Source organism: Mastomys coucha, unplaced genomic scaffold, assembly GCF_008632895.1.
Source record: "Mastomys coucha isolate ucsf_1 unplaced genomic scaffold, UCSF_Mcou_1 pScaffold9, whole genome shotgun sequence".
Taxonomy (NCBI): Eukaryota; Metazoa; Chordata; class Mammalia; order Rodentia; family Muridae; genus Mastomys; species Mastomys coucha.
Window position 1 is genome coordinate 97,050,484 of NW_022196915.1, and position 15,955 is coordinate 97,066,438.

General features: G+C 36.9%; 1 non-coding gene across 1 annotated transcript; it reads right to left on the reverse strand.

The window, feature by feature from the left end:
- Window positions 1-9,578: 9,578 nt before the first annotated feature.
- Window positions 9,579-9,681, reverse strand: LOC116085468. Its single transcript, XR_004116574.1, has one exon. It is a non-coding gene; the product is annotated as a U6 spliceosomal RNA (small nuclear RNA).
- Between the last annotated feature and the right edge of the window lie 6,274 nt (window positions 9,682-15,955).

Here is a 15,955-nt window from a genome sequence, read left to right on the forward strand (position 1 = left end):
ATAAGCTGTAATATTTTTCAGCTTTTTTGAGGACTGTCATAAAAGTATATGATTGTAGTCTTTGGATATGTGATGTGTTTCAGTTTCTCACATTTTTTTTTTATAATTGCAAAGATATTCAAAATAATCACTTGAACAGAAGGATAAAGACAATGTATTATTACAAGCTGAAACAATGTTTTCAGATACATATCTAATCAACTATCTTTCCCTTTCTGTTACTTCCTCACTATTATGGGTAAACCCTTTCTATGATTATCACTAGGAAGTGAGGCTCCATAACAACCACAGTTTGTTCCCTTTCAGGCTATTAGTACTCTGTTCAGTGTTCTCTGACTTGAGAGAACAGTGACTACTCTTTTCAGTAGAAGGAGGAATAATATTTTAAAATTCTAGAAATGTTAGAAGACTTGTCTGTGGCTTTTATCCTGCCTTAGAAATGTCTTACGAGTCAACCCCTCCTTAAAATTTGTTTGTCATTTTAACTGAAGAGCTTAATACCAGAGAGGTTAAGTGATAGATGGGTGAAACCTTTACATATTTATAACACACTGATTGGAAGTAATTATGGGAGCACATAAATGTTGGATTTATTTTCAAGAGAGCTGGAATCAAATTTATAACAAAATTTACATTCAGCTAAATATACAAGGAATCTTACTCCATTTTTAACTTATTTTCAACCAAATGCTAAAAGGCAGTTTGAATTTCAAATTTGTCTTTGATGTTTAGTTGATATAAGAAATTGGGAAAGTAAATTAATTTTTCTAACCAGTAAGCCTCACAGAAAAATTAATGTTTACCTCAGAGCTTTGACATTTACCCAATAAGAAGTTTCCATGCCTCCTATTTTACACACTAGATTTCTTTTTAACAAATGTGCTAGCTTCTTTGCTTTTTTAGTTACTCTGAATGTTTGTACTTTCTTATCCATTTGAAATTACATTTCTTCTTAGGATTATTTCCAATGAAATGTGAACAGAACTGACTTGCTTCCTTTATATGGAGACCACTAAAATTTCAAGAGGTACTTGGTGATACTGTTTGTTTCTTTCTTTCCTCTAGAGATATAATTTCCAATGCTGGCTGGGTTTTGCTGGACAAGGATAGGGATAGAGGTATGGGAGAGAGTGGGAGAGGGAGAGGGAGGGAGAGAGAAGGACAAGGAGAAGGAGAGAGAGAGGGAGAGACCTCAGGCTTGTGAATCAATCACTGCTTACCTGCTGACACACTTCCTAAGGCCAACTGCCTGTCTCATTTAAAGAACAGAGAAGCTGTATCATAACTTCTGTTAGTCTCACTGTGTCTTTGTTTAAAAACTCAGGTGACAGCAGATGCTGGTGAGATTGAGGAGAAAGAGGAACACTCCTTCATTGCTGGTAGAATTGCAAGCTGGTACAACCACTCTGGAAATCAGTTTGGCAGTTCCTCCAGAAATTGGACATAGTACTACCAGAGGACCCAGTTATACCACTCCTAGGCATAGATAGACCCAGAAGATGCTCCAACATGTAATAAGGACACATGCACCACTATGTTCATAGCAGCCTTATTTATAATAACCAGAAACTGGAAACAACCCAGATGCCCCTCAACAGAGGAATGGATACAGAAAATGTTGTACATCTACCCAAAGGAGTACTACTCAGCTATTAAAACACAATGAATTTCTGAAATTCTTAGGTAAATGGATGGATCTGGAGAATATCATCCTGAGTGAGGTAACCCAATCACAAAAGAACACACATGGTATGCACTCTCTGATAAGTGGATATTAGCCCAGAAGATTGGAATACGAAACGAAAAACCACAAACCACAAAAAAGACTCAAAAAGAAGGAAGACCAAAGTGTGGATACTTTGTTACTTCTTAAAAGGGGGAACAAAATACCCATGGAAGGAGTTGCAGAGACAAAGTATGGAGCAGAGGCTAAAGGAAGGACAATTCAGAGACTGCTCCACCTGGGAATCCTTCCCATATTCAACCATCAAATCTAGACACTATTGTGGATGCCAGCAAATGCTGACTGACAGGATCCTGATATAGTTGTGTCCTGAGAGGCTCTGACAGTATCTGACTAATACAGAAGTAGAGGCTCACAGCCATACATTGGACTGAGTGAGCACAGGGTCCCCAATGAAGGAACTAAAGAAAGGACCGAAGGAGCTGAAGGGTTTGCAGTTCCATGGGACGAACAACAATATGAACTAACTAGTACCTCAGAGCTCCCAGGTACTAAACCACCAACCAAAGAGTATACACGGTGGAGCTAATGACTTCAGCAGCACATGTATAGCAGAGGATGGTCAAGTTGGTCATCAATGGGAGGAGAGGCCCTTGACCCTGTGAAGGTTCTATGCCCCAGTATAGGGGAATGCCAGAGCCAGTAAGCTGGAGGGTGTAGGTGGTGAGCAGGGGAGGGGGAAGGGAACAGGGGTTTGTTTTAGTTTTTATTATTTTATTTTATTTTATTTTGAGGGCAACCTGGGAAAGGAAATATTGTAAATAAAGAAAACATCTAATTAAAAAAAAGAAAAAAAAAAGAACAGAGATGCTAAAGATAAAAGACTCCATGTATATAAATCCAATAAGAAGTTAAAGGTAAATCCATAGACAAACAACCTTTGAAACTTAAAGCTACTTATTTCAAGTTGTTTGGTAAAGCATTATAAGCTAACTTTGTCTCAATATAGGATGAAATATTGAAATATAAATCTTGCATTAAAAGTAAACTGGAATGGTGTTTTTACTTATTGTGACTAAGATGTAAATTAGAAATTTTCCCTGAGTGATCAATATCAAAAGAATTTTTGCATATTCTAGCAATCATTTTTATTTTACATACTAAATAAATTTGTCAGTCTTCCAGTTTTGTATATTCTGTCCTAGTTTTTAACATTCCTTTTCTCCTAATCTTATCAGTCATGGAGAAGAAAAACTTTTCTGACTTTCAGAATCTAACTGCAAAACTCCTTTTGATATCATGTATTCTCTCTCTCTTGATACAAAATAGACCATGGCCTTGTTCACAATTGAATATAGTCCCCTATATTAACTGGACCCTATACACTGATTTCTGCATCATCATCAACCTGATGGAAATCCATCTCCACATCTATCTATCTATCTATCTATCTATCTATCTATCTATCTATCTATCTATCTATCTTTCATCTATTATCTATTTATTATTTATATCTATATATCATCTCTATTTGTCTGTATCTTTATTTTTATCTTTGTCATATTTCTCTGTGTCTGTCTATGTCTGTTTATGTCTATGTGGGTTTACTCTGATTAGTTGACACCTATCACCTCATTATTTGACTAGGTATCTAATACTAGGCATTAAGTCTTTCCTACTGAGTCAAACTTAAGTTCAATTAAGCAGCGGCTGATTGTTCTGAAGATACAAGTGCCCCTTTGCATCACTCAGGGTATCTTGGAATACTTGGCACACTTTTGATTCATAACCTTTACACCTAGGTAAGACGATTGATTTTCTTTCCTCTTTGCAACTTGCATATTACCCTTTGATTCTGTAAGAGGTAGTGTTTATAGAGGAGAAGTAGGGGTCAATTCCAGCTACTTTCCTCTAAGATTTTTTTTTAATCTACAATGTATGGTATCCTCTGAAATAGGGTCATAGTTTCAAATTCTGTCAGGGAGCTTAATTGCAACAGCGATAAGCTATATTATTTTGAGAATATACACATATAAATATATATGCAAAAACTATAAATATAGATTATGAGAATATAAACATGTACAAATTTATATAAACTTACATATTCCATATCTTCAAATCATTCACTCTATATTTGAAATTATAAAATATATACATCATTATCCCTTTCTTGTCCTCCCTTCTAACTAGCCCATATACACATTTTTTCTTTCTTTTAAATTCATATCCTTATTAATTTCATTAATTGTTTTAACATGCAAATACTGTGTCAGTATACATATTTTCTAAATATAACCTACTCAGTCTGTGTAGTGTTAGTGATATTTATGTTATCAGGCTTACCACATGCTATTGAATCCCCAGTTGGTATGCTCTGGCCTAAGAATGACAATTCCCACTCCTGTTGTTCTTTAGTTGCTTCTACTTCTTTTTGTAAGGCCTTCCCTAAAATCTTTAGCATTATTTAGTCACCCTCCCTCCTTCTCCCTTTCTACCACCAGTCTAGTGAAATACCTCCATATTTACTTTTCCAGTTCATAGTACTTGAGTCCTACTATTTCCCTCTCCAGAACCCCTCTTCCCAACTTTGTAGTTCCTTTTAACCTTTTCTGGTTTCTGCAATTACTCAAGATACCTAAGGTTCAGAAGCTCTGATCTTTAACAGAAAACAAGCAGCATGTGAATTTCTGTGCCTGGCTCGCCTTACTCAGGAGAGTACTTTCTAATTTTGTTTATTTTCCCACAAATTTCATGATGAATTTATTTTTTTACAGCAGAAGAGAATTCTCTGTCCCTGTCTTCCAGCTTCTTTCTGCCCATTGAAAACAAATTTTTATCTTAGCAAACTCCATGCTTACCTTAAAAATTTCTCCTTCACAAACTCCAACTATGTTTAATTCTAACTTGTCTTGTGATTTCTTACAAGGGAAAAGTCAAATCTGGGCATCTGAGCATGGATATTTTGACACAACTTGTCAAACACAAACCTTGCAATGTGGAATTACTGATTTTGCCATTAAACATTGTATAATATATATATATATATATATACATACATATTACATTATATATTATACATAATATTTATAATATAATATATTATATATATATATGCCACCTTCTCATTTGTGAAGAAATTTAGTCTCTTTGAAAATATTTTGCTTTTGATTTACTATGCCAGTGAAGCTGAGTCATGAAATCTCTTTATTGAAGTAATGAACAAACGTAGATTTGGAAATGATATTAAAGAGACAGCTAATCCAAACTACTTAAACTTATTTTCTCAGTCATCGATATGCAAACCCATTAACTTTTCTCAGCTCTCCCTAGATACTCCAAAATTAAAGTTGAAATATTTTTCCATCTTTATATGAAACAAGTTTGGTATATTATTCATACACATGGAAATTCTTCAAGTCTCAAAACATAGCAGGCTTCTGAAAAAGTAAGAAGAGCAGTTATAATCTATATGGGAAGTTAGTCAATTGCTTCTTGTTTTTTACTGGCACCCCAAAGACAATTAACTTTTTCAGAAGCAAAAAAAAAAAAAAAATAGGAGAGGACTAGGTTATGTTTATTTGGTAAAAGTGAAAGATCTTCTTATGTTCTTCCTATATGTGGTACATCTGCCTTACCTTTAGCCACTACTGTTGCTTCTTAAAATATAATTTTATCAGTTCATCATTGTACATTGATAATGTGGATTTCATGATTTTTAAGTATATTTTTATCTTACTATATTATAATGGGATATCTTCTATTATTCATATGGACTGTTGGGTAAACACTCTAATTCAGTACACCATTATTAGAATTTTATTACATAAAATATAAGAATTAATTAATGCATATTATTATGTTGCTTGTATATAAAAAAACTCATTAATAAATGATCAGGCTTGTAAATTTCTACTGCTGCCACAATCTTGAATTCTAACTTTGTATACTGGCTGTATTTCCCTGCATTGTAACAAGATGAAGAAAAAATTGTCTCCTTGGGTCTTGCTACATATGTAAACCTAAGAATGCACTTTCTAGTCTGGCTATAGAAGCCTCCCTATGGACTCTTTAGATGCTTCCCTCAATCAGTTTTTGTAGCAGATGTTCTTGTTACAGGACTATAATTTGTGCTTAGGTAAACAAAGATTACACATGTATAAGCTTTCATAGTTCATGTGACACTGTATCACACATTTGAAAATCATTCTGGACATTGATTATTAAAAGCTATTTATCAAAGTATATATACATACAAATCTATTAGTTCCAAAATTAAAAAATAATGTTTGTCTAATTTTAATACCTTTAGAAGTTTCAGGAAATGCTCACAAGGGATTACTTCAGGGACTATGAGTTTCTCTAGTTTTGGTGTAACTAGATGCTATCATTATTATTATTATTATTATTATTATTATTATTATTATTATTATATTTTATTTTTACACTTCAAATGTTATTCCCTTTTCTCATTTCCCCTCTGAAACATCCCTCTACCATCACCCCTGCCCTTGCTCACTAACCCACAAATTTCTTCTTTGCTTCCCTGTCCTGATATTCTGCTACATTGGGGCATCAAGCCTTCACAGGAACAAGGGCTTCTCTTCTTATTCATGTCCCACAAGGCCATCTTCTGCTACATATGCAGCTGGAGCCATGAGTCCCTCCATGTGTACTCTGTGGTTGGTAGTTTAGTCCCTGAGAGCTCTGGTGGTACTGGTTGGTCCATATTGTTGTTCCTCCTATGGAGCTGCAAATCCCTTCACCTCCTTGGGTCCTTTCTCTAACTGCTCCATTGGGGACCCTGTACTCAGTCCAATGGATGGCTGTGAGCCTCCATTTCTCTACTAGTCGGTTACTGTCAGAGCCTCTAAGGAGACAGCTATATCAGGCTCTTGTCAGCAAACACTTGTTTACATCCACAATAGTGTCTGGTTTTGGTACCTGTATATGAGATGGATCCCCAGGTGGGAAAATCTCTGGATGGCCTTTCCTTCAGTCTCCTCACTTCATTTCTGTATTTCCTTACATGGGTATTTTGATCCTCCTTCTAAGAAGGACCCAAGTGTCTACAATTTGGTCTTCCTTCTTCTTGAGTTTCTTGTGGTTTGTGGTTTGTACTTTGTGTATTCAGATCTTCTGGGCTAATATCCACTTATCAGAGAATGCATACCATGTGTGTTCTTTTGTGATTGGGTTACCTCACTCAGAATGAGATTTTCTAGTTCTATCTATTTGACTAAGTTTTCATGAATTCATTGGTTTTAATAGCTGAGTAGTACTCCATTGTGTAAATGCACCACATTTTCTGTATCCATTCTTCTGCTGAGGGACATCTGGGTTCTTTCCATCTTCTGGCTATTACAAATGAGGCTGCTATGAACACAGTGGAGCATGTGTCCTTATTACATGTTGGAGCATCTTTTGGGTATATGCCCAGGAATGGTATAGCTGGGTCCTCTGGTAGTACTATGTCCAATTTCCAGAGGAACTGCCAAACTGATTTCCAGAGTGGTTTTACCAGCTTGCAGTCCCACCAGCAATGAAGTAATGTTCCTCTTTCTCCATAACCTCTCCAGCATCTGCTGTTCCCTGAGTTTTTTATCCTAGCCATTCTGACTGGTGTGAGGTAGAATCTCAGGGTTGTTTTGTATGTCCCTGATGACTAAGGACTTTGAACATTTCTTTAGGTGCTTCTCAGCCATTTGGTATTCCTCAGTTGAGAGTTCTTTGTTTAGCTCTGTACCCCATTTTTAATAGGATCCTTTAAGTTTGGTGATACAGTGACAAGAAGCCAGAGCAGCTTCCCTTCATGTCAACACACCGAAGGGTCTCCTTTTATTTCTGCATGATCTAAATGAAAAACTGGTGACAGATCCTGGGTTTTATGTGGAATATGGGTAGTACAATCCTGACTGGAGACCTGTCTCTTATCTAATGTCAATAATATTAATATAAATTACACTGTTTACCATTTTCTTTTTAAGACATTATGTTAGTTTGGTTAAGTTTTGAACAGTACACAAAAGGAAAATATCAAAAAGCAAAAATAAATATTAAAAAAAACTGTTCAATTTCACCTTAACAGAAACTAACTTACTTTTCTAGTTCCAGGTGAACTAACTATTGCTGTCTGTCCAATATTTGTTCGCATCTTACTCTTATTCTTGAAAATTAAATGCAGAAATTCTCAAGGGTTTATTTTTCCTCTTTATAATAAATGACATGAATTTCTTCTTTCAGAATTATCTCTCCCAAGTGTTGCCAGTGGCTTCTTTTTAAAATGCTTTGCATTAGTAAGTACCAGCCAGATGAAAAGTCCATTTTGACTTGACATTAATTTTACATCAGTGCATCATACTTGACCTTGTCAATGCTAAATGCCATGAATCAAATTCAATTCTGCATCTGCATTGCTATTTGTTTGCCTTCAGTGTGCAGCTAGGGAACAGTTGCACTCTGCGGTCATTTTTGTTTGTTTGTTTGTTTGTTTTTGTTTTGTTTTTCGAGAGAGGGTTTCTCTTTATAGCCCTGGCTGTCCTGGACCTCACTCTGTCGACCAGGCTGGCCTCAAACTCAGAAATCTGCCTGCCTCTGCCTCCCAAGTGCTGAGATTAAAGGCATGCGCCACCACTGCCCGGCTCTGCGGTCATTTTTGATGCTGTTTTATTCCCTTTTATACTCATTACTTCTTACCAATACTATACCATATGTTTATATAGATACAGATTCTTCGAGAAAAAATACACTTAATTGTTTTCCTTTGTTCTAAAGTCTTTGGTTACTCTCTGTGGGCCCCTGGAGAAGTGTCTCAGAGAGCTGGCAGGAGAGGAGTATGTGATAGCTCTTTCTTTTTTCTGTGCTCTGGCTGTGCATGCTGCATGCCTTCTGTTGGTTTTGAAACAGAACTGTACGATCAATCCATTTTGCCCTCTCTTTGTTCCTCTAAATACACAATTGATCAATATTTATATTTTCCTTACACTCTGAAAATTACTTTTTTTTCCTCAAAGGTAATACTCGGCCCTCATCAAGGGACATGTTCTTTTAAACATAAGGCCACTACAGAAAACAACAGCCAATCAAAATATGAGATTATAGAGCGCAGTCCCAAAGCATCCATCTACATAGCTCTGTTATACTCAAGGCTCAGGAAACACCACAGAAGAGAAGACAGAAAATAAGGGAGTTTGCTGTGAGATTCTGTCCTCTAGGAATGTCAGAAGCTACTCCCAGAAAGTCTCACCAATGTGACTGCATAAAAATGAGGTGAAGAACAAGATAGTAATAGAAATGCCAAAATAAACAAAGAAAAGCCCACAAGGACTTAGGTACTCAGAGTGAACTCTAGGTAACTAAAAAATACTGAGACTGGAGAAACAGTATTCCTCGGGACAGCAGGCCAAGTTTTTATTCAATACCAATGGTCATACCCGGAAAGAATCATAGAAAAACAGCAACAATATACAGACGGAGAAGATTATATGCGTGTGTGTGTGTGTGTATTGCATACATGCATATGTGTCTATGTATATCCCACATATATGTTCCATGTATGTATGTGTTTCATGTGTTTATGTTTATTGTCAGGCATCAATGGGAGGAGAGGCCCTTGGTCCTATGAAGGCTCAATGTCCCAGTGTAGGTGAATGCCAGGGCAGAGAGATGGAGTAGGTGGGTGGGTGGGGGAGCACCCTTATAGAAGTAAGCGGAGGGAGGATGGGATAGGGGGTTTTCAGAGGGGAAACTGGGAAAGGGGATAACATTTGAAATGCAAATAAAGAAAATATCCAACAAAAGAAAAGACAATATATTTCTCTCACATAATACATACAGATTATGATTTCACCTCCGTCTCTTCCTCCTGGATTCTTTCCATGTTCCTTCCCATCTTAAAAACATGGAATGAGTCACAAGAATGCATGTCATCCTTACACAGGGGCCAGGCTACTCTTGTACCATTCCTCTTTGAGTATATGTGCTGACAAAGGAAGCAAGAGTGTTACATATTATTATAATTTTTTGTGGAAAAATTTTACTAATTTCTGTACAGACTATTCATATATTTTCTATTAAAAAATGTAACTTTTTCACTTCCACTAAAGGCAGATATCCCAAAATATAACTATTCTCTTTCCTTTATTCCAATTTACTCTTTTTATAGTGTAGTTGACTTTTTTATATTGAAATGTTATACATTTTGAAACATTTGGATTTTCTAATATTTTATGTTGTCTATAGTGGTTTATATTAATATTTACTCACCTTTTTTTTATTCTTTTGCTTCCAATTTATTTTTCTCTTAATTGATATCCTCTGGGATATTTTTCTTGTATGAATATTTTATGTCTTGAAATTAATTGGCTAGTCCTTGGAGGGGCTCTTAACATATTTATGTTACTTCATTTCTCAAACTACATTTATTGTATAGATTCAGACTTTTCAATATTTTGTTTGGGAAATAACTCCGGGCAAACAGGTTATACACATTCAGATCATATTTTTTTAATATTCCTGTTTCTCATACTATTCACTGATTGAAATTTCTAAAGTTGTTCAAACAGACTTAACTGCAAGAGGGCAAGTATGATGTCTTTACTTTTTTTTATCCAAAATGAGTTTGATTTATTTGTAAAAGTTATGTAAATGATGATAAATCAAAACATAATCAAACCCTCAAGTGTAAATGGTTTTTGTTTTGTTGTACATTTAATTTATTTTATTTTGAATACAACATTTTAAATTAATTATTTAAATTCGAGATGTTGACCTCCCTCCTGGTGCACCTCTCTCAGAGTCCATTCCCCCATTCCCTCTTCCCTTCACCTCTGAAAGGTTGACCCTCTCCCCAGGCATCCTCCTTCCTTGTGACTTCAAGTCTCTACAGGATTGGGCACATCCTCTCCTACTGAGGCCAGACAAGGCAATCTTTTGTTACATATGGGAGAGGGGATACAAACCAGTCTCTATGCTTTTAAGTTGGTGGCTTAATTTCTGGGAACTCCCAAGGGTCCAGGTTAGTTAACACTGTTGGTTTTCCTATGGAGATACCATCTCCATCATTTCCTTCACTCCTTTCCCTAACTCTTCCACAGGGGTCCTGACTACAGTCCAATTGCTGCCTATAAGTATCTGCATCTGTCTCAGTCAGCTGCTGGTAGAGTGTCAGAAAACAGCCAAGCTAGGCTCCTGTCTACAAACATAACATCATCAATAGTGTCAGGGCTCAATGTTAGGCCATTCCTTCAGTTTCTGCTCCAGTTATGTCCTTGCATTACTTTTGGAAAGGAACAATTTGGAGTCAAAAATTTTGAAGATGGGTTGGTGATCTCATCCTCCCAATGGGGGTTCCATCTGTCTACTGGAGGCAGTCTCTTCAGGTTTCATCTCCCCACTGTAGGGCATTTTGACTATGGTCACCCACATTGAGTCTTGGGATTCCCCTATCCCACATCCCAAGTCTCTGGGACTTTGTAGAGGTTCCCCCACCTCTGGCAGCTGCATATTTCCATTCCTTATCCTGGCCCTCTTAGCTTCTCTCTTGTCTCTCTCTCCCCATTCCTGATCCTGCCCCCATTTCCCCCTCCTCCTCCCCTTTACCACACAAGTCACTCCCTTCCTCTGCCTCCCATGATTATTTTGTTCTCCCTTCTAAGTGGGATCAAAGCATCCACACTTGGGCTTTCCATTTGCTTAACTACTTTAGGGTGTATCATGGGGTATACCATGGGTATTCTGTACTTTTGGGCTAATATCCACTTATCAGTATAAATGTCTTGGGGACTGGGTTACCTCACTCAGTATGATAATTTCTAGTTCCGTCCATCTCCCTGCAGATATCATGATGTCCTCATTTTTTGTTTTGTTGTTGTGTTTTTATTTTTATTTTTTTTTTTACTTATGCATATTATATCCTGCTCACTGCCCCCCTCCCAGTCACCGCCTCAAAAAATTGTTCTCCCATCCCTTGTCTCCTTCTCCCCTGAGCTCGTGGTGGCCCAGCTGGGTATCCCTCCACTTCAAGTCTCTGCGAGGCTAGGCACTTAACTCTTCCACTAAGGCCAGACAAGCCAGCCCAGCTAGAAGAACGTATTTATAGACAGGCAGCAGCTTTGAAGATAGCCTCCATTCCCAGTTGTTGGGGATGCACATGAAGACCAAGCTGCACATCTGCTACATATATGTAGAGAGGCCTAGGTCCAGCCAGCCTGTATGTTCTTTGGTTGCTGATTCAGACTCTGAGAGCCCCAAGAGTGCGGATTATTTGTCTCTGTTGGTATACTTATGGAGGTCCTACCCCCTTAGATGACTACAGTCCTTTTTCCTATTCTTCCATAAGAGTCCCTAAGCTCCATCCATTATTTTGCTGTTGGTATCTGTGCCTGAGTCTGTTGCTAAATGGAGCCTCACAGAGAACAACACGCCCCTACCTGCAGGCATACCCTAGTGTCTTTAATAGAGTTCGAGATTAATATTTGCCTACAGAATGGGTTGGAATTCCCCCAGTCTCTGCTCTGACCCCTGTGCTTGCATTCCTTCTAGAATTGGGGTAAAATTGGGGTTGACTGTTTTCTTATTGTAATGTCTCTAATTGCTCCACAGGGCTTCTTACCTGCTACAGGAAGTGGCCTGATCAGGTTCCATATCACCAATGTTGTGAGTCCCAGCCAAGGTAACCCCCATTGATTCCTGGCTGCCCCCCTTATCCAGGGTCTCTATCTTGTTCTGGAGGTGGAGCCACCTTCTCAGGCCCATCACTGGCAGATTTCCTTTCATTTTCATGGCCATCTAGCCACCTTGCCTTTCCTTCCCCACACCTGATCCTGAACTTCCTAGTCCCCTTTCCTGACCCCTAGGTCTCTCTGTCCATTGTTAACTCTCAAATAGAACATGAGATGAATAGTAGAGTTATTTTATCTGATGTATGGATGTAGGCAAATTAATATCTTGGAAAAGCTAGAAAAATCCTTACATTTCAAATATTTTTGTTCTCTAAATTTGTTTTGCTCATTTTCAGTGTACATTTCTCGAACTGCCTATCTGCATTCAAGATTAAGGTTTTCAGAGGAAACATTTTCTATTATCTTTGCTTTTATGTCTGCAACACATATCTTTGGTTATTTCTACACTGCAATGTTTTGACTTTTTCTAAAATGAAGTTTAGCAACTGGAACTGAACACATAAATTTTGCAGTATTGAAAGGAGAACAACATCTTGCAACTCATAACCAAGAAAGAAGGAAAAGTATGGATATAATATGAAGCATGAGACAGAACAAGAGATAAATATTTATTTATTTATGCTGTCATAATATATTTTAAAGACAGCATTTATAATGTGTGTGTGTGTGTGTTTGTGTAACTTTTTCAGTGGTTTTCCAAAACTTCAATAAGCATTTTAAATTAAATTGGCCAGTATGAAATCTTTTCACAATTTAGTTGCCAATTTCCTCAAAATTACAAAGAACTCTATTAGGAAGATACGAAAAACTACTCATTGATATTCTTTATGTTAAAATATTTTCCAGCTGGTGAAACTTTGATATTGCGATTGTTATTTACTATTTAGAACAGTTACATTGCTGTACTCTTTACTCTTTGTCTGAACTCTTCATTGACCTCGGTTCCCAGTTGACACATAGGTGACTCAGGGGAGATATAGATGTCTCCCTTGTAAAGTCCAGACTCTGAAGACCACAAGCCTTTCCCTTTGCTCAGTGCACTCCAAGTGCCAGTGTCTTTGTCTTGTTATCCTGTTCACCTACCTTCTTTTGTTTTTCTTATCTTCTATGATTTAATGCAGAAGCCACTAGCTTACTCTCTCTGGAATTGTAATCTTGTTACCTACCATTCACTTTTACATGAAAAAACATGAAAACAACAAAGCATTCCTGTGCTCTTCGTTTGTAGAGAGACCCCCCCAACTCCTTAGAATAAACATCAGCATTTTCAGCAGGGTTGGAACACGCAGACACAGCCTTTCCCCTGGACCTTTCCCTTCACTGTGTTTCCTTCTCGAAGGCCGCCTATGTTACTTCAAGAGCAGTGCTCCTGCTACTCACCTGTGCAGTTCTCATCCCACGCAATTTTCCTTTCTGTTCTTTCTCTTCATTATTATTTCTGCCTAAATTTTGTTATTGAGTAATCTGTAAGCCATCTTTAATTTTGTGCTCTTTTCATTCCTTGAACTAATTTGAATCTCAATTCTGAAAGAAGTCTGTTTCTGGGTTTTGATTGGTTGATCACAGCCATGTCTGTGTAGTGATCCTTGATGGATGTGCCTTTATCACACTCATTGCTACTCTGTAAAGCATTGCACACTTAGTCATTCTACTGATCAAACTTTGCCACTTGCAGGTGAGTACTAATCCATAAATTTCAAACCCAGCTTGAATTTTGTTGAATGACATTGGTAAACTCGAAGATTTCTCATTTTCAACCAAGTTATATGAAATTAAATTCTTATAACTCAATTAAAATTTAAATAGGAAATTAACATTTTTGTGGAAGATTTATAATTTAATCTTATTTCATACTACTGTTGTATTAAGACTGGTGTTGCAGAAAGATCTCAAAATGCAAAGTGCTAATATTTTATAATTATATGAATGATGTAAATTACTTTTGCACTCAATTGCCAAGTACATTTTCATAATATTTGGCTGTCCCTTTGAAAATAATATAAACCTTGCCCCAGGGCAGTGGTAGTGCATGCCTTTAATCCCAGCACTTGGAAGTCAGAGGCAGGCAGATTTCTGAGTTCGAGGCCAGCCTGATCTACAGAGTGAGTTCCAGGATAGCCAGAGCTACACAGAGAAACCCTATCTCAAAAAACAATACAAAACAAGACAAAACAAAACAAAACAAAATAAAACAAAAAACCCGAAAAGAAAACCCATAAATCTCAGACCATAAAACAAAACAAAACAACAATAAAAAGAGGTATATGCGCACACAACATTATAAATCCAGTGTGCTATCCTGAAAATATGAAGAATGTTTAAAGAGATAGTGAAATAGAAGATAAATCAAAAATTAAGTTAATGACACCATCCACTCTTCTGTCACCCACTTTTAAAAATCTATTGCTTAGAAGACAATTGAAAACTAATGTAGTGTAGAATAAATGCGGAAACTTTTAATTGGGGAAGAAAGTTATCACAGAACAGAATAAGCAGGTTGCAACGATCTTGTCAGGAGATAGTGCGAATGATGCAATTTAAAACACATTTTAATGAGAAAGTAAAGTTAGACATATACATATGTAAATTTCAGAACAAAATTTAAAAACCTGAATTCACATGCAGTTTGCTCCTTGGAGCATAATGCTAGGTAAGTGATGGGCATGCCATCCAAATATCACAAAGTGTAATACTCATTAACCCTAGCTAAGAAATACAAATCGTGTATATTTCACTAAGTGTAGATATTAAACTTTTCTCTGAAACCACGCCCTGTATTATCCTGTATTAACATCATGTATTTATTTCTTGTTCGCTGTTTTGTTCTACAATAGTTTTCACATCAATACAATACAATTATTTTAAACAAACTCTTGCTGTTAGTCAGCTTTGAAGACTTTTGGTTTTGAAAGAGTCGCCTTCAAGTAAATAAATACTGTAAAGGTCCATGATTCACTGAAGAATGATATTCAAGACTCAAATAATATGCAAAAGCAAAGAGCATTTTATTCTGAAGAAGTGCTGTGGTCTACCTTTTACCAATATGGAGACACCCAGGTGAGCTTGCAGGCCCAATTTAAAGCACATTAGGGAAATTCCAGGGAGGAAAAGGTGAAAGAACCATTGCCTGGGGGTGGAGCTGGAAACTGTTGCTGACTCTGCCAAGCATCAGGTCATGAGGTGAGCACCTTTCCAGTAACTGACATGCCTCATCTTGCCCAGTTCTGGGAGACAGAGATCTAGGAAGTTTCCTGAACTGCCAGTTTGAAGCACATCACAAAGTCAGCCTGTCTCAGTCTTCTCATAACAATAGCCATAGCATCTACTGTCTTTTTCTATAGTATTTTCTTTAAAAAAATTAACACCAAGCAACAGCCTGGACTTGAAGAACATTTCTAAGGAAGGGATCTCTGAGAATGGTTGAAACAAAGGACTCTAATTCAAATCGTGGGTCCAAGTTGACAAACTATGTTCTGCTAAACATATCTTTTAGATTGCTTTCTTTTTTTTTTATATGTGTTAATCTTTTTTTTTCTTTTAGATATTTTCTTTATTTACATGTAAATTTCTCCATTCCCAGTTTCCCCTC